At 48.3% G+C, this 22,913-nt stretch overlaps 1 protein-coding gene across 3 annotated transcripts in view; it reads right to left on the minus strand.

The window, feature by feature from the left end:
* Piwil1 (piwi like RNA-mediated gene silencing 1) overlaps positions 1–22,913 on the minus strand; it is a 52,587-nt gene that overhangs the window by 26,505 nt on the left and 3,169 nt on the right. The window contains exons 2-3 of one of the 3 annotated variants that reach the window (XM_085681633.2): positions 22,197–22,320; positions 16,800–16,998 (exon numbers count right to left, since the gene is read on the minus strand). The gene's annotated coding sequence lies outside the window, so the exon portion shown is untranslated. Of the gene's footprint in view, positions 1–16,799; positions 16,999–17,094; positions 17,191–22,196; positions 22,459–22,913 lie in introns of those variants that run through there. The other 2 variants (XM_048433696.3, XM_048433694.3) reach the window with 2 other exon arrangements.

Here is a 22,913-nt window from a genome sequence, read left to right on the forward strand (position 1 = left end):
TAGATTGGTTACCTTTCTGTTGCCGTGCCAGGACACCATAAACCGAAAGCAGTTTAAGAAGAGAAGTGGTCACTTTGACCACTTCAGAGAGATAGAGACCTTGTGGAGGGGAAGACATGGCCACAGGCCGCAAAAGCATAGTGGCAGGGGCGGGAAACTGGCTGATCACATTTTTATCTGCACGTAGGAAACAGAGAACAGCAAGTGCCGCATTGCTGGCCTCTAAACCCTCAAAGTCAACCCCCCAATGACAGACTTCCTCCAACGTGGCTCCACTCCCTAAAGGTTCCATAACTTTTCTAAACAGTGCCACTTAACGGGGACTGTGTGTCTGAGCACATGAGCCTAGGGTGGACAATTCTTCTTCAAATCACAGTACTTATAAGTGCAGTTCAAATTCGGCTTTTATTAATCCACTTTAAGGGCCACTGTACCCAACAGCCCCTAAGGAAAAAGTACCAGTTTATGAAAAGCAAATGTTAGGAGAGCAGACTATGGGGCAACCACAGAAATACCCAGTTGTGTGGGTATTGTGCAAGTTAGTGTAAGTGATGGTCCACACCGCAGCAATTTTCAGTCACTAAAAAGCTGCGTGTAGGCGTGTCTTCAGCACGAAACAGTACACGGTTAAGCAACTGCACATTTCTTTGTGCTAAGTGATCTCTTTGGCGAACCTCCCTCAATCCTTCCCCACCTCCCATCAGAGGACTACTCCGTTCTTCTCTTGTCTTCTTTTTAGACCACTTTTTTTCTCTCTCTGGCGTCTCTCTTCACCCATGAACTTAGAGACACACTGCATGCGCGTATACACATTGCATAGAAATCTGTAGATCTAGAAGGACAGATATCCTGGGTTGAGGCAACGGCAGTAATTTTTGCTGCTCACACTATGCGTTTTTTTTTTAATGCCACTTGAGTGTTGAGGTGTGATTCAAAACTTGGAGCTTATTTCCATTTTAAAGCCAGTGCTACAGAACACAGACACCAGCTATGTTATATCAGAGGCTCCACTTGTATGTCAAGTTCATTGTAAAGGTTAGGAACATGTCCCACCAGGTCAAGTTCCTGGTGACCCTTGGAAGCAAGACATTCAACACACTGAGGCTGAGCTTCCAAAGAGGCTGTGGAACCACTCTTCCCAGGGTTTCAGGGCCCCCGAGTCCATCCACGCGGATGAAAGCTTTCCAAGTTCAGGCACAGCTTCCAGAGGCAGGCTGTGCTGGCCCTGGGCTGTTTCCCTGCAGGGGGCACATTTGTTAAGCGGAAACCTTCTGGGCTCTCCGGTGGGTCAGGGGGTTAAAGCTACATAAATATGATGAGGGTCATCTGTGCTCAGCCTCTTTGGGAAGGTAAACAGTGAGCTCATCAAAGCCTTTGAGCAATGCTATTTAAATGGCCCGTGATGGGGTGGGGCGGGAGGAGAAATGGGGCTCAGAAGCAAGCCCTGGGAGCGGTGTCACGATCCAGAAAAACCAGGTTGGAATGTACCCCTACTCCCTCAAGCTGAGGCTAAAGTAGTTGTCTTGGTTGAGGTGGTTCAAAGCTGTCTTCTCCTGACCTTCTCTACCCACTCTATACCGTGGGGTGGAAGCCATCCCTGGGGGTGCAGGCAGAGGAATGGGTGCTGCTTTAGGGTATTGCATTTGCCAGAGAGCTGGTATGACAGGCCCACACCATTCTGAGGGGTGGGGGGACCATGGGACTGGCTTCAGGCTCTATGATGGCTTTGGTGGCAACATACCTCTCTACCTTTGCCACCCTGTCCTTTGTCGTGTGCCTCTCTGCTATGCGTATGACACAAACATATCTGTCCTTTTGTGGCAGCTCCTGAGAAGACCTGAAGTCTGTCCTTCCATCAGCAGTTTGACCGTGGGGGAGACCTGGTGAAGTTCTGGGAAAGCTTGCAGCCGCTGTTTGGTTAAGAGTCCCTCCTGTGGCGGAGGCAGGTGAATCTCTGAGTTCGAGGTCAACCTAGTCTGTAGAGTGAGTACCAGGATGCGCTCCAAAGCTACACAGAGAAATCCCGTCTCAAAAAACAAGCAAGCAAACAAACCTAAACAGCAACAAAAAAGGCGTGGGCGGTGGTGGCGCATGCCTTTAATCCTAGCACTCGGGAAGCAGAGGCAAGGGAGATCTTTGTGAGTTCAAGGCCAGCCTGGTCTTCCAGAGTGGGTTTCAGGACAGCCAGAGCTACACAGGGAGAGTGCTAGGAAAATGGCTCAGTCCATAAAGTTCTTGCTGCACAAGTCTGAGGACCTGAAGTTGAATCCCTGGTGTCCTTGCAAAAGCTGGGTGCAGGGCACATCTGTAATCCCAGCACTGGGGAAGATGCCATGTGTGGTCCTGAAGTCTGCTGATCATCCTGGCTAGCCAAAGTGGGGAACTTGGGATTCAATGAGAGGCCTGATCTCAAAAGGAAAGGTGGAGAGAGGCTGGCGTCCACAAGTGCACACATAGGCGAGTTTGCTTGCATATGCACACACGATATAACAATTCTCCCCCACGTGTTTCAGCCGTCTTGTTCTTTGTTGGAGTCATGACCAGAGGGGATTTGAGAACACCTGGCTTTCAGATTTGCTTTCCAGGGTCAGCAGTTTTCTGGTTTGAAGATCACCACCATCTCCTCTTCCCCCTTCTCTGCCTACTCCTCCTGTTCCCTTCTCAATAACCTTTTGTGATGGCAATACACCTTTTCCTGCTATTCTGAGCCCTCCTTGCACCAGCAGAATCGGGCAGGTGTCTGGATCACTGGCAGGCAGTAGTTGCTTTAGACTCACTGTAACGGACAAGGCAAAGGCTGACCAATAGTACATCTTGGATGTTTTTCTGGGTGGGCAAGCTTGGACTTGCCCATCGCTATAGGCACAGAAGAGGATGGTAACCCCAGATGCTCAGGGCTGGATGAACTATGATTTGGGCTTTCAGGGTCTTTCCGTGCTGCTGGAGTCATGTGGTGTTTTGACACAGCCTGGCCCTGTTTAAGAAATCCAGGGCCCATCCCAGGGCCAAGGGTAGCACGGGAGTGTCATCGACCGGCCGGCATGAGTGACTGTAAACCTATTACACACGCAGTTCTCCTTGGGAAAGCGCAGTGTCTCCAGGGTGGCACCAAACATGTTAAAAGATTTTGAGCAAGACACAAACATTACTAGGGAGAACTACGGTGTAGGAAGTGTGTGTGTCGGGGCGGGAAGGGGGACCTGCTCCCTTGAACTTGGGTTTCTACTTTGGTTTGGCTGAAGTGACTGAAACTGACAAATCTCTCTCCACAAGATCAATTAACACTTCCTAATGGGAAGCCCTTATTTTCCTTTTTTTCCTAACAGGCTGAGAGTATTTCTCCAGAGAACCTCTACGGTGACTCCATCCCCACAATCCCCACTTACTACCAATAAAATTATTATGTTCAATGTGAAACCTTCAAGAAAGGTCTCTGCAGGATAACTTCATCAACTCGGGGAGAGGGAAGAGGGTGCTGCAGGACACTTGACTGTCACCATGTCTTAGCTCCATTTCCTTTTGCTGCGACATCAGCAACTTCAAGAGAGAGGAGTCTCATGCTTTTACAGCTCCCAGTTGCTGGCTGGCTGTGTGAGGAAGTCGGGGACAGAGCATGAAACAGCTGGTTACATCCAAGATCAAGCAGAGAGAGAATGAATGCATTCCCCCTTAATATTCCACTCGCTTCCTCTTCTCATAGAGTACAGGATCCAAACCCAGGGAGTCCGCCCACATCAGTTCACATAGGGAGTCAAGACAACCTCCGTAGACACACCCACAGGCCAATCTGCTGGAAACAACTCCTTACTAAGACTCTTCCCAACTAGGTTGTGTCAAGGCCACACGACTAAGCATCACACACCTCAGCAGCTCTGAAGTCTTGGGACGCGTTAGTGATTGGTAGCATTGAGTGAGGTTCCCCACACAAGTTAGTTACAGATCCACAATTAAAATTTTATGAGAGTTCTGAAGGGAGCCAGCACATACCATCTGTGCTAACAGCGTTTTCTGGATTCTTCCTCTGAAACTCTTTGATTTTTTTAAGTGTCTTTTGTGTGTATGAGTGTTCCCTCTGCATGCACGTATGTGAACCATGTACATGTGCAGTCTCTGTGGAAGGCAGAAGAGGATGCCAGATCCCCTGGAACTGGAGTAACAGGTGTGAGTTACTATGTGGGTGCTGAGAATCAAACCTGAGTTCTCTACAAGCTCATAAAACACTCTAAACTACTAAGCCATAGCTCCTGCCCCATTTATTATTTTTTAAAAGATTTTATTTTTAAAAATAGTGTGTGTGTGTGTGTGTGTATGTGTGTGTGTATCTGTGCACGCATGTGTGTGCATCTCTGGTGGCCATAAGAGGGTCTAAGATCCTCTGTAGCTGGACTTACAAGTAGTTATGTGTCACCTAACATGGATTCTGGGCGCCAGACTCAGGTCTTTTGGAAAAGCATCAAGTGCTCTTAACCAAGGAATCACTTCTTCAACCTACATATTGATTGGGTTTTGAGACAAGATCTCAGCATGTAGCTCAGGCTAGCCTCACCTCCAACTTGCATTACTCTTCTGCCTCAGTCTCCCAAAGTGTTGGGGTTACAGGTGTGGGTCTCCGTTCCCAGCTACCATCATTTTATTTTAATCTACGAATTGTAAAATCCAACTAAGGTGACCACTAGGCCCCTCATCAAAAAGGGGGAGGCGTATCAAATTAAGACCAAAGTGTTGGGTGTTCGTGGAATGGCATTTTTCCCCCAGCGAAGACAAGAGGAGTATTAAATGTCACACTGGTTATTTCATCTGAGGAGAAGTGCCCAGGAGAGTGAAGGGTGGAGTGTGGAGTGAAGCCCCAGGGTTGCAAAGCCCAGAGCTTAACCCTTTCCCTGCTGCAGCCCTTCATCCCTAGTCAGTGGAATTCTTTCTCTCCTCTGGGTCCCTCTTTCTGCTTGCAGATAGCTGCTGGCTGGTCCCCTCCCTCCCTCACTCATAAAGAGCAGGGAGAACCCAGAGTCACAGCCAGGATGAAAGGATCTATGTCGTTAGATCTTGGCTCGAAGGTTCAACGTGCAGTCAGTCCACTTATACAGACAAGAAAACTCAACAAGTGGTGTATGTTTTTCTGAGCACAGAGATGCTCACCCTTTGCTCCTATGAGGAGAAGTTCTGTCCTGCCACTGCAGAGAAAGCTGCCTATCTAGACAGGGGACATTTGGGCTACCCACAGCAGTTTCTCAAAATGCAGAGGTTGACACACACCTTTCCAGGAATGCTTAGAAAGGCTGATTGCTCTGGCCATCAGGATCATGGTGCTTTGGTCACAAGCGATTTCAATGGTGTGTTGGTGTTTGGTTCTTCCCCCACCCCTCAGTAAAAGAGATCCAGAGCCTCACACATGCTAGGCAAACATTGCCACTGAGCTACACCCCAGACCTTCCCACATTTTACTTTGAAATACAGTTTCACTATGCATTCTGGGTTAGCCTTGAACTCACTCTGCAGTCCAGGCAGATGGTGAACTTGCAATCCCTTCCCTCAACCTCTTGAGTAGCTGGAATGACAGGTCTGTGCTATAGGCCCAGGTCCAGCACCACTTTCTTGGAGGTGGTGGGGGTGGGGGAAAAAGGAGGAAAAGGAGAGAGAAGGAATGTGGGAAAAGGGAGGGGGAGGAACAAAAGCAAAGCTTACACAGGAGTTCATGATGACTAAATCAGTATCTGTCTGCTGGAGGAGGGGACGAGGGACAGAGAGCTAGCTCAGAAGGAGGTAAGTGTACTACTCACTGTAGTAAGTGGTCAAGTTGGACATTTATTGGCCAAAGCCAAAGCCAACATGATGTTAGAGGGGCAAGGAAGCGCCTCCCCCAAGCCCGGGCAGCAGTGGGTGTGTCTCAGAATAGGTTTTGGGTTGCGTGTTCTGCTACCAACAACAGCAACAGCAGCTGGCGGTGTCTGAGACCACTCAGGCACCACTCTTAATATCGTACACACATGACCCCATTTGATCCCCGAAGCCCCTTTGAGAAGTGGTATAGACGAGTTATGGCCTCTGCTAGCCCAGCCCCCAAGAGCTCAGGCTGGTGGTTCATTTGGAAATTGTCTTTGGAGATGTCATGGTTGCTATGTGGTCATAAGGATGGCCCCTTGTCACTTTGACCAGGGACCTTATAAAAGGGAGACAAAGGGGCTGAAGGTGTGGCTTAGGTGGTAGTGTCCTTGACCAGTGTGTATGAGGCCCTGTGTTTGATCCCCAACACTACATAAACACTAACATACATAAGCTCTACATGGAGGTGCTAGCCTATAACACGCCAGCCTAATCCACCCTCCCTAACAGTTCAAGACAGAAAGCAAAGATACTCCCCTTCTCCAGTAAAAGGCTCTAAATGCTAACAAAACACCAGAAAAATCAAGCACAAAAACCACACTGCTTAGATGGCATGCCACGCACAGCCAATAAGGTTGACTTTAGTAATGTGGGATAGCTTGTTCTTTAGATACGTCAAGTGAGTCTGCTAAAGGGAAGGCCACAGGGTTGGTTGAATGAGGGCCTGGAGCTATTTGACAAAGACACAGGAAAGTTCTGAGTCGTGTTTGCATGAAAGAACAGCCCCATCTGGATCGAACACTCCCCTACCCAGACAGTGGTACAGACAGGGCAGAGGAAGTGAGTGCTTCGAAACATCAGAATCCTGACCGTGGGCATCTCTGCTCAGATCTGATAATCTATCTAGTGCGTGAGTGAAGGAATCAACACTGTGGGAGTTAATGCTGGGGGTGGGGGGTGGGTGGAAATGAACAGAAAAACTTAGAGCTTTGCTGATGGTGAGGGGAACATGGAGGTGCATGAATGTCCATTTCTGGTCAAGGATGGGGATACTGAAGACAGGAATTGAGTCAGGCGAACTGGTTCTAACTTGCAGATGGAAGGACAGCGGCACAGGTGCAGGGAAGCAGGGATGCTCGGCTGTGCACTTAGAGCACCTGGCTTCCCTTGACCTCGATATGCTGACCCTATCTGAGGCCACTTTTCCTTGGTCCTCTGGCAAGGACTCTCTGAGTGCTAGGTTCCAGCCTGAACAAGCCTCTCTCTCTCTCTCTCTCTCTCTCTACAGGCCATGAACTGGTGGTAGTTCACACCTACACCAAAAGGGGCTTCCTGCTGGTCCAGTGACTGAGAATCCCAAGACTCGAGAAGACCAGGGTTTCTTTGCCCCTGCAGGTCACTGCAAAGACTCCTTCCTTGAATTCTGAGCAGAACTGAATGTCATTTCCCCCCTCCACACAATCCCAGGGTGTCCCATATTTGGGAGTTAATCTTTTATGTTTTGTATTAAAACTTCTGTTCACACTGATCTGTAGGCCCTGAGTCATGAGTGGACCCTACCTAGTATAGGAAGTAGTTAGTCATCTCTGAAAAAGGACATAGGGGAAAAACTTATAACACAACTTACACACGTGCCTGCACACATCACTTAAATAAAGTGCATTTAGAACCTGAAGCCAAACTGCAAATATACAAATTGTATGTATGCAATGATGAAGTCACTGGTCAGGATCAAATAGGTCATTAGAACAAGACAGAAAGATAAAAACAATTTAATACACACAACATTTCAAGTCAAAGGCAGAGGCCAAAGCATTCGATAACTGTTCTCAGACAACCCAATGACCAGTACGGTCGGAATTAGTTCATCAAAATTCCTAATGTATAACTTCATCTAGGAAGCAGACCTAAAGTGGTCTAAAGAGGTAACGGCAAAAACAAACACAGAGGCTGGAGACGTTAAGAGCACTGGCCGCTCTTGCAGAGGACCTGGGTTCGATTCCCAGCACCCACATGGTGACACACAATCGTCTGTAACTCTCGGTCCAAATCCCTCCAAGGCTGAAGAAGGAAGGACTAGAGACATGACTTAATGGTGAGGAACGACTGCTGTGCAATCCTGAGGACCAGAGTTCCCATCCTCACGCCCACCCACAAGATAGGTGTCCTGCAAATGCCACTAATTCCAGCGTAGAGTGACCCAATGCCCTCTTCTGGCTTCTGCCCATGCACTGACATAGACACATACACAGAAGCATGTAATGTAAACATCTCTCTCTTAAGAAAGTGGAAAGGGACGATTCGTAAAAGAGCCTTACAGATAAGCCTGGTGAGCATGGCTGCGCGCACACTTCTAGATTCTCCATCCACCTGTGCATTCCCAAAGCAAATTCAAAGCATCGATGACAAACTAGGAACACTGCTTTGGACTAACATTCATTTCAAAATAGAAAGACTTCCTAGCACTCTAGCCAGCGCCTCTAAAGAACCCAGTGAATAAACAGATGGGGATGATAGTCACACATGACTGGAAAACATGTATATGTATGTGTGCATGTATGTATGTATGTATGTATGTATGTGTGTATGTATGGTGCCACTCAACAGGAGACAGAGAAGAACAATATCATCAGACCTTCTTACCTCATCCCAAAGTCTAAGGCACTATAGTGGGCCGACAAGATAATGCAGAATGAAAAGGTGCTCGACGTGCAAGCCCAATGACCCAAGTTCGATTCTTGGAACATACATAAAGGTGGAAGATCAAAATCAATTTTTGAAAATTGTCATCTGACTTCTGCCTATGCCCATACACAATAATGACAGTCAACCACCATCTTTCTGTGGGAGCAGCTGAGGACACACACGAAAGTTCAAGATATGAGGACTTTTGACATCTGAATTATCTTACGAAGAATTTGGTGCGAGAAGATGGTCAGAAAAAAGCACTGAGAGCTGAAATAATGATTCTCGTGGTGGTGTTGGTGATAACACTGGGAAATCTGGAACAAACCTGATGCCAAATATAGACGATTGGCTAAAGCAACCAATGAGGGGCTCAGAGAGTGTGAGTCTATGCAGTAATTATTGGTAGCCACAGAAGAACCCTTGGCAGCATGTGAAAATGCTTGTGTTACATTTTAAAGGTAAAAAAGCTAAGTCCCCTTATGTACACAGATCACACACCCCTACAGGACGCAGATTCCCACTAATAAGGAACCTGGGTCCAACAGTCAGTGTGGACGGAACAGAAAAAGCATTGAAATCTCTGGTTTGAGCTTGTCCCTACGACAATTTTTCTGGGGGAGATGATGATCTATCCACGCAGCTGAGGTTACCCTCTTGCCTACGCCCCATGTGGGGACAGAGATGTGAGCTCCTCTTCCCTCTAAAATGACAGACTCCCCCCCACCCCAACCCTGTCCCAGTCCCAGTGTGAGCACGCTCCTATCTCTGGCAGCCAGACCTCGCAGCCGGGATCACAGGGTGCCTGCCTTTCCAGGTCTCAATGAGCATGGCGGGACGCAGCAGTGCATGCGAGGGTTTGCGGATTGGTCCCTCAGAGGAATATTATCAAACGGGACACCAGCCGCGCTTGGTAATCAAACCACCAGGCACAGTAGGAAGATAGCGGCCGGGGCAGGAGAGACCCTGGAGAATCTGGGAACTGCAGGGAGTAAGAAGCCAGGCTTGCTGACTGAGCCGGGACAGCTATCCTTCCGCACTCCCGGTTCTAAAGGGAATTTTAATTTAGCAGTGTTACTAGAGTGTGCAGCCCAGCTCCGCAGATCCCCTTTTTGCTGGTGTGTAGATAAAATGCAAAAGCCACTCACCCCGGCTGAGATCACCTTTATCTCGTGTACATAGCAAAGCAGCCGCAATCGCTGACTCAATCAGAGGCCCAGTGGGAAAACAGACTCCCTTCAGATGGTCTGGTGGTTGTCTTTTAATAAGGGTTTTCCCCACAGAGGTCAGGGAGACAGAAAGAGGGAGCTGAGCATCCAGGGACAAGTAACAATGGGTTTGCCACTGCCACCAGGTCTGGGGAAGCAGGCGGCGGCATGGAGCTGGCTCACCAGGTCACAACCAGACCTTGCGGATGCTACAGCTGAAACGTGTAAGAAGAGATCCCAATGGGCTCGGTCCCTGATTCCAGCTGCTGCCAGGAATGGGTGAGCACAGCTGGAATCGGGGCTGCAAAAGAGCCTGGGTGGGGCCCGATCGTTAGAATCCCCCCCCCATTCATGGCCACACATAATCTCAGGGTGGCCTTATTCTAACAACTGCCCTAAGACAGACCCAGAAGCCAACAATCAAGTGACTTAGAAGAAGTCACAGACAGACACATGGAGGAAAAGGTCACATGCAGATGGAGATGAAGGTTGGAGTGTAGAAGTGAACTTCCAGGACACCCCTCCCCTGACAGCCTGCACAAAGCAGGAGAAACCCTGAGTTTCCAGGCCCTCAGTGGTCTCAGACCCTGAGTATTGTGAAAGGGTATACTTCTGCTATTCAGAGCCTGGTTTGTGGCCATTTATCACATTAACCTTAGGATCAGATGCAGCTGCCCCATCGGCCTCCCAAGATGTGGAGTGGGACCCTGAAGAGTGAGCAGGAAGGGGGTTAAGTGTTCACAGACAGTAGCATGCACAGCTTCCGTGTTCGTGGCAAACGGCTTCCCATGAGGGCAACAGGCTTTCTCCAACCAGTTACGGGGAAAGGAGCTCATGGGTAAGGATGCTTGAGAGTGAAAACCAGAGAGAAACTTATATCGTTAGACTCAAGGGAGCCACAACTAAGAGGCGGGGACTAATCTTTTTCAATAAACAGTGAGCAGCAACCCCACAATCAAGAGAATGGAGGTGCGGCCTAACCTCACGCCATAGTGCATTAACCCTAACAACGACGAACACCAAATGGAGCAAAGATGCCAACTAAGAAACAAAGGTGTGCACATCATGGCCCAGGATTGGATCCTGGTTTAATGGGAATGACACAGGCGGCACAAGAGATAAGAAAACAAGACAAAGTGATGTGCACACTTCCGTTCATCAAAACGGAAGAAAAGAATATGAGTGCATCGAAATATACTATTAAAATGTTAGAAAGTGGGGCTGGAGAGATGGCTTAGGGGTTAAGAGCACTGGTTGCTCTTCCAGAGGACCATGGGCTTGATTGTCAGCACCCACGTGGCAGCTCACACCTGTCTGTAACTCCAGGGTTTCTGATACTCGCATACAGACACACATGCAGGAAAACACAAAGGCATTAAAAAAAGAAGCTAGGAAATCAATCCTCAGAATCTAAGAATGCGTTTTGAAGCCACATATGGGACAGGAGACTTGGACCTGGCCTATGATTTCTGTAGCTCGTTCATCGGAAAGAACAAATGCACACAGCTTTTGAAAATGGGCAGAGGTCTAAACAGATGTCCAGAAACCTAATTAGCCATTAAGAAGCGCACACCAAAACCGAAATAAGAGACTGGGGAGATGTTCACTGTGTAAGAGCGTTTATCGGCAATCATAAAGACCTGAGTGAGTTCAAATCCCCAGCGCACACAAAGCCTCCTGCTCTGGGTTAGTAATCACGCTAGGATCTGAAGCACCTGCTCCTTCAACCTTTCAGAAGGTGGAGTGGGCAGGAAGGAGGTGCAAGGAGCAAAGGGAACTGGGACCTTTACCCATTACTAGTTTGATGGTAAAATGGGGCGGCTATGCTGGAGGAGCTTATTAGTTCATTCAAAACTTAAACCGTGGCGTTCCCATGAGACCCAGCAATTAGACCTGGAGGGATACATCCGAGGGAACTGAAAATGCTTTGGCTACTTAAAGGCTTGTGCCTGAATGTTCTTCAAGCCTCTAAAGTGGCAATAACCCATACATTCATCCGTGGACAACAGGCTAAATAAGATGTGGAATAACCATGAAATGGATCATTATTCAGCCAGGAAAAGGAATGTAAGGCACATGCCACAGGGTGGATGAACTCTGAAAACCTATGTCTGAGTTGAGCCCATTTTAGAGGCAACCCACACAGTCCTGGCAGACGTCTGGGGAAGGTGGAATGCGTGATGATTGCTCACCAGCGTGTGCTAACTTCGTGTGGGGCTGAAATTCTACACTGATGACGGCCCCACAGCCACACAAATATACCAACAATCCTCAGGCTGTAGACTTGACCACTTTACATTCTGACTGTGGAGTATGAATGAAAAGACTGGGGAAAAACTCCAGTCTCTGGGAAATAACGTGTTTCCTTACATGCAGCCTGCCAAGTTCTCTGTTAAAAAGTATTTGCTGAAATCTCTTCAAAGCCTTGGCATTTCCCCCAAGAGTTGGGTCGTCACCATTTGTGGCCGTGTGATTTATGTTCTTCTCAGTCGGGTCATCTGTGTTTGTTTTCCCACGCAGAGTCCTCGGCAGGGCAAGAAGGAGACTGTATATAATTTTTTATTCTTTGGAGACACTTGCTTGGTGTGTTCATATGTGTGCACAGACACAACCCTGGAGGTCACCCTCCAACACTCTCACCTTACAGTTTGAGATGCTCTCTCCCTGAGCCTGGAGCTGACTTCCTCGACTGGCTGACCAAAGAACTCTGTGATCCACTTGTCTCCACTCCTGCAGCACCGGGGTTACTGTGTCCAGCTTAATGCATGGGTGCTCAGGGTCCAAATTCAGGTCCCCAACATTGTGCAGCACACCTGACTAGCTAAGCCATCTCCCTAGTGCCATGCACTCCTTGTTTTGGTGTAATACAAACCAAACTTGTTTTTGTTTGTTTTACTTTTGATTATGTGTGTAGGGGGACTATGTACATGTGAGTGCAGTACCCACATGGGCCAGAAGAGGGCACTGGGTTACCTGCAGCTAGAACTACAGTGACCTATGAGCTGGGAGGATCCAGATCTTCTTTGAGAGCAATAAGTACTCTTAGCTGTTTTGTGCTACTATCTTCTCAGGCCCCGAACATTCCCTTTGAAAACAGTAGCACTGTCTCTATCCACCCTCTAATTCAAGCCCTCACATCTAAATATTTTATTACTTCTCAGGCGATGAAATAAAATATTTTTGTTTGTAAACATCAAAGACTATTTTCAAATGTATACCACTCACGCTCTGTACATTTTAAAAGATAACTCTGGTTCAAAATTAATCATCCTGTCAATGTGACTCATTCTATCACATTATAAAGGAAGAAAAAGTTGCTCAGCGGTTAAGAGCCCTTGTTCCTCTTGCAGAGGACCCAGGTTTCAGTTTCAGTACCCACTTTTGGTAGTTCACAACTGCTTGAAAGTCCAACTCCAGGGACTCTGACACCCTCTTCTGGCCCGCTTGAGCACTTGCACACATGTGCACATACACACCTATACACATAATAAATAAATACAAATTAACTAAAGCCACATTATATATAATAAAGATAAGATCTCAGGGTTGAAGAGATGGCTCAGCAGTTGTGAGCAAGTAACCCTCTTGTTGAGGATCTGGGTTCAACCTAGACCCCACATAGTGTCTCACAACCACCATAGCTCCAGTTGAAGGCTGTCTGGTGCCCTCTTTCTACCTTTCAGGATACTGCACACATGTATATATGCACACACACACACACACACACGCACACAGAGCACTCATGTAAAATATAAAATAAAATTTCAAAAAGATTTGATTTCAGAGGTTCTATAGAAAAGCATTATTCATCTCCATAAGACAGGTATTTATCAAACTAGCTAAATCAGAAATGAGACCTCTGAATGACTCATAAGGACACACCTCATTTTTGAGCAGAGAATAGTCACCATGAGGGGCCTTTTTTTTCCCTCTTCTTCCAACCTAAGACACTTGTTTAGTTCAACACGGCAATTAAAATTTGAAGATATCTATGGGTGGGTTTTGGCTGAGAATGTCTTTGCAAGCCTCAATCTGAAGTTGTATTTGTTGCTTTGGGAGTTGAACTTTGATACTTAGAAGTCCCAGGAGCAGGGAGCAGGTGCCCACCTGGGGGTTCCCTTTGCCAGTCACTTTGGAGAGGACTAAGGCTTCGTTGAGAAGGGGCATGGCCTTTCTGGGGTGCACATGGCCTCAGTGGGAGCAGACATTCTTCCTAAGCTCTCTCCTCTAGGTGGTCTGAGCTGGTGCTGCTAGCGTCCTGGCCGCTGTGGGGTAGCTCACTGCTTCGTAGGATCCATGAGGGTCCTTTGTGAGCAAGAGCCGCTGTGGAAGTTTCTGAGCCCAGCCAAGGAAGAGGGGCAACAGTAGAAGCAAAAAGGAAGGAAGTGGTAAGAAGGGGACCAAGGACGGGGTGCTGTGACTTTAGGAAGTGTGGCCAGAGAGTGTGTGTGTGCCCGCTGAGAAGGTGATGTCGGAGGGAAGCCTGAAGGGACGCAGGGATCCAGGCGACTCCATGGCTGGGAGAAGGATGAGCGAGTGACCCAGGAAGGGAAAAGAGCAATCACCAAGACATGCAGGTTGAAGTGTTCAGTGTATTCATGAGGCCCTGGAGCTGTGCTGTGAGGGTCGAGGACCGCTGGTTTCACGGGAGGGAAGCTGAGGGTGCTGAAGACTTGGGGTGGGGGGGTCTGGAAAATAACCAGAAAGGTTGGTGTGTGTGAAGATGTGTACCAAAGGGGGGGGGCGAGTAGTCCGTGTGCCTCCCTGAACCTCTCTGTCTCCACTCTGCAGGTGGTTTCCTGACCCCGAAGCCCAGCACCACTTCCTCCTAGACCCTGCCTCTGGTGAGGCCCCCAACACCCTGTCACATCTGCCTACAGTGATGGCGACGTGACATCATCTCTAGAGTGCTCTGTCATCTGACTCTGCTGCCACAATTCCCCTGCCACTTCTGTGTAGCAATGGTCTGGAAATGGCAGGCCATAGACACCCCAGTCTTCCTCGATATGGCTGACCAGTCTTTCCAGGGCCGGAACCCATGCAGGAGGGGTGTTCTCCAATAGCAGAGGTGAGCCCGAGAAAGGAGCCAAGTAGGGCTAGGCTGTCACATGTCACATAGCAACATCAAGAAAGGGAGGCACAGGCTGTGGTCTATGGCACCTAGGACAGAGAGGGTCAATGGATGCCCCAGGGGGAGACTCTGAGGATCTCCATGGTGACCCGTGGAGGTGACATAGGGGGCAGAAATGTGTGTGTTCTGAGGACATGCTGAGAAAGGAATGAACAGGCTGTCTCCTACACAGCAAGCCACCTGCTGGGTGAAGGCATGTGTGAAAGAGTCACAGACAGCCAGAAAATGCCACAAGCAGCAAAGAGGAACGCTAGGAAGGGGAACCTTCCAACAGATGACTGAACCCCATTTGTAGAGATGATGCGGGCCTCTTGGAGAGTGAGCGGGTGGTCTCTGGCAATCTCTGCGGCCTCGCCTCACTCACACGGAGCCAGGAAGTTAATTCACTGAATGACAACCAGCAGTTTTACCAAACCTGAAGCAAACGGAACAGCAAACAGCCCTGTGTACACAGAATCTACGTACACAGTCATCACACGAACACTTTTCGGGCCCTGCGTGATGATTGTAAGGTTTTGGAAAGCAGAGATTTGGCTGGTCATGGATGAGAAAAGCAAGGAGAGGGAGTGGGTGTGAAGAAGGCCCCTCCATGCAGAGTGGCTAGATACCACGCTTCAGAGCTACAGGAGGCCATCATGGCCAGAACACACAGGACAAGAAGTGTCTGAAGAATTCCATTTCTGGGAAGACATATATAATATCCTTTCAATTCCCATAAAGTCCTACCAATAAACCTATGTACCATCCCACCGGAGTTCACCCTGGGGAACCAGCGAGATTACTCGGCTTACTCTCAGAGCTAAGATAAAGACTTCTTGACAGGAATGTGGGAGACTCTAAGACAACTGTAGTAACTCTGCACCCCGTGTGAATCCTGACATGCCCATAACCGCATAGATGGAACAGGCAAACACCCTCCAGTTAACCTTTCCTAGCCTGTATATTCTAACACCCCCAAGATCCGAAGCCTGAAACCGTGAAGGCAGAATCGCACACAAATGGCTGAGAGAACAGGAGAGAGCTGCTGGAACCTTAGGTCAGGGTCCAGCGACCTTCTCTGAGAGAATATCAACAGTCCACAAAGTCCACCCAGGGAACAGCTGATCTGATGAAGATGGAGACTGTTTTGCTCTGAGGGCCATGTCCTATGACAGGAAGATCCAGGTTGGAACGCTACAACATTGCCCCAGGCGAGCCTGTGTGGGCACGGTGGGATCAGGGAGGCTTGAGAGGCAAGTGCCAACCACTGTCCCAGAGGGGCCTGACTTGGCACAGAGGAGCAGTAGTGGAAGGTGGGCATAGTGACGGAAAGTGTGCCCATATACAAGGGAGCGCTCTGAAGACTGTGGAGTCCAGAGTGGGTCTCAAGTCAGCAGCCCCAGCTTCTAGAAGCCAAGGAACAAGATAAGAAAGGGCAAGCAGTTAAGGAACAAAGACAGCAAGGCTGAAACACAAACAAGCCTTTCTCCTTACCTCAGTAAATGTTTACATTCTGGAGCTGGGGGATGGCTATCTTGGTAAAATGCTTGTCTCTCAGACACGAGAACCTAAGTTTGATCCCCCAGAGACAGTGTAAAGAGCCGGGCATGGTGGTGCACACTTGCAATCCCAGCACAGCACAGGCAGAGACGGAAGGACCCACGTGGCTCACCGCTGGCTGGCGTGGCTCACCGCTGGCTGGCGTGGCTCACCACTGGCTGGCGTGGCTCACCACTGGCTGGCGTGGCTCACCACTGGCTGATATGGCTCAGTGAATGACTAGTTTAAGCTATCTGTTGAACCCTAGGCCAGGGAGATGTTGTCTCAAAAAGGTGACTGTCTCCTGAGGGACAACAACCAATGTCATCAAGCCTCCATAACACATGTGAGGGTCTTGTCTACATGGAATATGCACACGCTTCATCTTTGGTATCGTCCTCTAAGTAACATGGCAAGAGTGTCCCTGGGGCACCTACCTTTGTATTGGGTATTAGATGTGATCCGGAGATGGAATATCAGCGGCAGGAACGCAGCCTAGAGACAGGGCTCTCTCTCTTCCTGCAGCGTGCAGCTTGCGATAGTCTGAGGAGTTCCCTCAAGAGACCTCTAACTCAGATGAAGCCGGAGACTTCACTGCAGAAGAAAAGTTTCAGGCCTAGCCAGCATGAAGCGGAACTGAAAAGCAAGTTTAAAAAAAAAAATCTTAACATAGGTTTTAAAGCACAGGAGTTAGGATAAAATGTAGAAACACAGGCCAGGAAAAAAAATCACCCTGCTCTGGCCTTGTCCCTGAACCCAGGATTCGGAAATCCACACCCCCATGACTCAAGATAACCGGCCAAACAATACTTCCGGCTAAACAGTACTTTCCCATTAGCTCACTGCGCATGCTCCAAAACCCTATAAAACCCACCCTCTCCGTCCAGCCCACTGCTGTCTCTGTTCCCACTCAGAGGTAGCCGCGGTTTTGTCTTTCTCCCTAATAAATCTCCTGTGTGAGGTTTGTTGCCTGGTGTGACTTTGTGGTATTCCTCTGCTCCTGATTGCTAAGATACCCTTGTGCTGGAAACCCTTTTATAAGATGTACCCAAGCATGACTGTGGGCTCATTCAACTTCCCACTGTGCAGCTACAGAGAAGATTCTAGAAGCTTTGGGAATTATGTTGTTCAAAAAGCTTCTAAGCCCCTCCCCTTTCTCTCTCTCTCTCTCTCTCTCTCTCTCTCTCTCTCTCTCTTTCTGTTGTTGTTTAAATAAAAGAGGTGCTAGGAGAACTCAGAGGATGTGTCAGCTAGGATTGCAATCTGATAAGGTAAAGCCTTGTGGGCCTCAAGGGTCACACAATTGTGAAGACACTGCCTTCCAGGGGGCTGGAGAGATGGCTCAGTGATTCAGAGCGCTGACTGCTGTTGCCGAGGAACTGATTTTGGTTTCTAGCACCCGCATGCCGGCTCAAGACATCGTAACTCCAATTCTGGTGCCCTCTTCTGGCCACATGTGCCAGGTATACATGCGCACATGCAGATAAACACGCATACACATACAAAAAAAAAGAGAGAAGAGCCTTAAAAACATTATCCTCCTTTGTAAATGTGGGTTCCTGTGAGATTCTCGGAGAAATCCCAGGTTTGTACCTGGGAAGAGAGAAGAGCCACACGTCGTCATATATACTGAGGCCTTAATGAGCATCCATTGCTATTTTAATATCCCTTTTAAAAGTTGTTTTTCTGTGTTTGTGTGAGTGGAAGAGGCCAGACAGAGGGCATTAGAACCTCTGGAACTTGAGTTGGGTGGCTGTAAACTGTCCAATATGGGTGTTAGGAGCCAAACCCAGGTCCTCTAGAAGAACAACAAGTGCCTTTAACCACCAAGCCATTTCCAGTCCCTTGCTTTTATTTTTTAATTTTTCAAACTTTAATTTAATTTTTTGTACAAGCGTTTTGCCTGCCTACATGTATGTTTATGCACCCTCTGCATGCAGTACCTATGGAGGCCAGAAGAGGGCATTAGACCCCCTTCTGGAACTGGACTTACAGATGATTGTGAGCCACTGTGTGGATGCTGGGGATGGAACTCAAATCTTCTGAAAGAGCAGCTAGTGCTCTTAACCACTGAACCACCCCTCCAGCCTCTTGCTCTAATGCTCTTATCTGAAACATCTCCTTATGAAAGGAATATTTCTTTTGGCAAACTGCAGCAATTTCTGTCAGTTGTGCTGGAATCTCGAGTGGCTTCAGCCAGACTCAAGTGAGGGCTCCTTTGTCTTCCTGAATCCCCTTATTTTTCCATCTTTCTATCCTGTCTCAAGATGTGACTCAGATGCTGGGCAGTGGAGGCACACACCTTTAATCCCAGCACGTGGGAGGCAGAGGCAGGAGGATCTCTCTGAGTGTGGGGCCAGCCTGGTCTACAGAGTGAGTTCCAGGACAGCCAGGGCTACACAGAGAAACCCTGTCCAAAAAAAAAAAAAAAATCAGAAAGGCTGACACCATTCTGCATGGGGGTGGAGGTGAGGGACAAAGCGTCAGAGAACTTCTGTAGGCACGGCTGAGAGGCTGTGGGAAGTGCCGTGTGTGGTGATGATGGGTGCCATTTGCCCCAGTGGCTAGTGGGAAAATGTGGGAGGTTTCACACTGAAGGAGCTCAATGTCTTTGTAGTGTCTGTGCATGTTTTGCTTCTCCGTTCATCCGACAGGCCCGGGGAAGAATCCAAAAATCATCTTCTCTCTTCTGGATGGCAAAGAAGATTGACAGGAGACAAGGCCTTTGTCATTTGGGTGTATGAGAATACCTGAGGCTTTTGGCTTTTTGAAAACATTTACCTTATGTATGTGAGTGTTTTGCCTGAATGCATACATGTTTACCGTGTGTATGACTGGTGTCCAAAGAGGCAGCGATGGGGAGGGGGGAAAGCAGGGAAGGAGACGGGGAAGAGACAAAGGGAGCTAGGGATGGGGGAGGAGGAGGGCAGACATGGGTGTGGTAGATATCATAGACACTGTTGAAATGTCCCTGCTTTCATTCCCAAAGTGGGAGGGGGTGGGGCCTGGGATGGGATGTGTCTCTTGCTGCCAGGAGATGGGTTAGCCTGCACATTCACCTACTTGAGTCTTCCAGGACCGTCTTCCAGGCTCTCCTTTCACCCCTGACAAACATTTCTAGACAGCTTTCCAGGGTGCCCCCTTCTCCCATACCCATCTCTCTTTGGGGTGGGGGAGCATCTCGCTCCTTAGTCCTAAGATCTCTTGGCTTTCCTCATGCCTCAGCTCCCAAATTCTAGAACTACCTTTGCTCACCACCTCCCCTGTAAAGTGTCTGTCTCCATCCAGCCAACTCGTCCTCACATGTAAGAGACTGAGGATAGAGTCGGGAGGGCACTCCAGTGACTACTGAATCTGCCCAAGTTTAGTTTTTATAGCCGTTTTAGGAAGGGCAAAATGACTTTATCATTATACAAGGGACAAATAAGAGTGATTACTTCCTTAATATTTAAAACATCTAATTGCTGTACCCTAAGTTAAACATCCTGCTATTTGGTATTAAGAAGCAAAACATCTAGTTGCCTTACCTTAGGCCAAACATCCTATTGTTTGACCTTGTAGGAGCAATACTAGGCTCTAACTCTCGAACCTTAAATGTCAAGTGGAAGCCACTTCTCTGGGCCGCCACAAGCATCTCCCTGTTCTTCCATGCTATTTGGAGCTAACGAATTAGAACAAGAAATCAGGAGGGCGAATTCAACCTGAGAACCATCAGGCCTTTCAAAAATGGTTTAGGGCTGGCTCAGTGGGAAAGGCACCTGCCATACACACCTGAGGATCTGAGTTTGATCCCTGGAACCAACATAAAGGTGGAAGGAGAGAACCAACTCCACAAAGTTGTCCTCTGATGTCCACATTGTGGCATGCACACATCACAATGCACACATAGACACACACACACACACACACACACACTTTAAAAGTTTCTCAAAACATGCACTTTAAAAGATGTGGAACTAGAGAGATGACTCAGTGGCTAAGAGCACTGGCTGCTGTTGCAGAGGACCTGGGTTTCATTCCAGGCACCCACATGGGTGCTCAGAATCAGGTGTATTGCCAGTCTCAGGGGAATCTGACGCCCCCTTCTGGACTCTGTGGGCACTGCATGGATATGTTGTCCATGTATACATGCAGGCAAAACACCCACACATTAAATAAAAAATATGAAATCAAAGAACAATTTGTCAAAAACAAAAACAAAACTCTGCTTTTGTTACTCAAAACAAAGATGAATTACTCAAAAAAGGTGTTTTGAGTACATGGGTGTTGCGTGGGGTGTGTGGAGGCCCGTATGCCTGAGGTGCAGGGCTTTGCGGCAGCCCTCCCTTGGTGAGAGATTTGTGGGAAGGGTTGGGGGTGGGGCAGAGAGTCTAGAAAAGGAAGCTGAGCTGCTCTACTGAACCGGGGAAGAGAGGAAGGTTCCCCCCTGCCGGGGGCATGATGAATAGTCCCAAATCTCAAACTGGGCCTGTCTGCAGCGGCCTGGAGGCTGGCAGCATAATCCAGGGGCTTCTCCATTCTAAACGCAAATGAAGAGGCCCTGAGCCCAAAGGGGGGTGGGGAGGATCGGAACCTGGAGTTCAAAGCTCAAAAATGACACATCGCCTCTTTCTTTTTTTCCTCCCATCCCCTCCCCCCTTTATTTTTTTAAAGGGGCCAGAAATATGGATGGTTATTATCTTGAGTTATTGCTACAAAGAATTTCAAAATTAAAAGATAAGCATGCAGAGGAAGCACAGTAATTTTCATAAAAGGGGGACTTAAAACAGATGTGCTCTCTTTAATCGAAGCTTGCTTGGGAAAATAGGCGTACATTTTTAACATAGCAGGGGAATGGCGCAGGGCTACCCACGTTTGTCTCCGGGGCTTTCCAGGGCGTGACGGGTCTTTGGGCAGGGACAGGCAGGACAAACGTGTTAACATGACCACATATGACCAGCCAAGTGACTTTATCTCCTGTTGCCAGGGCATAGGACCACTCTGGGCAGCGGTCCACTCTTTCACTAACTACATGATTCCATTTACCTTTCAGAACGTGCCTCTGTTGTACGAACCGCTGATTCTTGTCCAGAAAGAAAGCCAAGATTTCATCTGTCCTCACCTTAACCCATTTCTTCTTTGAGAAGATTTAGGGGGAATGGGGGTTATATTGTCTTTTTTTTTTTTAACTGGACACAAGAGAATTCATTTTTAAGAGACGCATGCCCTTCTGCTCAAAGAGTTAGAATGGTGTCCACTACGTTTTGGTCCTGAGTCCCATTCAGAAGCTGCCAGCTTCATTTTCTGCCAGGAATAAAGACCAGAGTGGTCTGTCTGAGTCACAAAGAAGTAGAATGATTCATTCCAGGTGCGGGGTAGGGACGTGGGGTGAGGGTGGGGTGGGAGGCAGAGGAGGTCAATCATACCTGTAGCCTAGCCTTTGACTAGTCTAAGAGGCAAATATTTAAATTCTCTTAGAAATGGCAAGGTCATCCAGGAATAGCTCTTCGACATTAAATCATTAGGGGATCGTCAATAAAATTATTTTTATTATCAAATGCTCTGTGCGTGTCTCTCTGTGTACGTGTGCACATCTATGCACAGACACCTGGGGAGCCGGAAGGAGGGCAATCGATGTTCTGGAGCTGGAGTTCTAAGATTTGTGAGCTACACAACAAGGACGCTAGGACTTGAACCCTGGTTCTCTGATCGCGCAGCAGACTCTCGGCCATCTCTCTGCCCTGGGAGTGGCAAATTAAAACAGTGAAATAGACTGTGCAACTATCAAAACACCCCAAATTGAGGACACCCACCACGGAAGGCTGCTGAGGAGGCCAGAGAAAGCAGGAACTCACCCGCCGTTGTAAGGAACCTAAGTAGTACAGCTGCTTTGAAGAGGCTCGTGGAGAACTCAGCATATTCTCACTGTAGGCTCAAATAATTGTGCTGTTCTGGTCGGCTTTCTGTTGCCCTGAAAGACTGCCGAGCAAAAGCAGGGCAGGAAAGATTTCTTTGGCAAACACTTCCACATCACAATTCATCACTGAGGGAAGTCAGGACAGAACGTCTAAGCATGAACCTTGAGGCAGGAGCTGAAGCAGAGGCCATGTTGAGTTACTGCTTACTGACCTGCCCCCCACACCTTGCTCAGCCTGCTTCCTTATACAACCTGTGATCACCTGGCCACGGGTGGCACCACCCACAGTGGGCTCAGCCCCCTCTATCAGTTAGCAATCAAGAAAATGCCCCACAGACTTTCCCATAGGCCAACCAGACGGAGGCAATTCCTCAACCGCAGGTCCTTCTTCCCAGGTAACTCCAGTTTGTGTCAGATTGGCAGAAACTAACCAGGGCGTGTTTCTTGGTGTTTATGCAAAGAATTTAAAAGTTTACATAAAAATCCAACCCAGATGTTCTGTAGCAGCTCTATTGGTGACGGGCCAAACTTGACGGCAATTGGCTTGTCCAGCAGTTAGCAAATAAAGATGGTAGCCCAACCAGACAGTACTGCTGTGCCCTGGGGACAGTCCTAGAGTCACACACACACTTACATCCCATGATATTCCAGAGAA

The sequence above is a fragment of the Myodes glareolus genome, chromosome 2, assembly GCF_982192425.1.
Source record: "Myodes glareolus chromosome 2, mMyoGla1.1, whole genome shotgun sequence".
NCBI lineage: Eukaryota > Metazoa > Chordata > Mammalia > Rodentia > Cricetidae > Myodes > Myodes glareolus.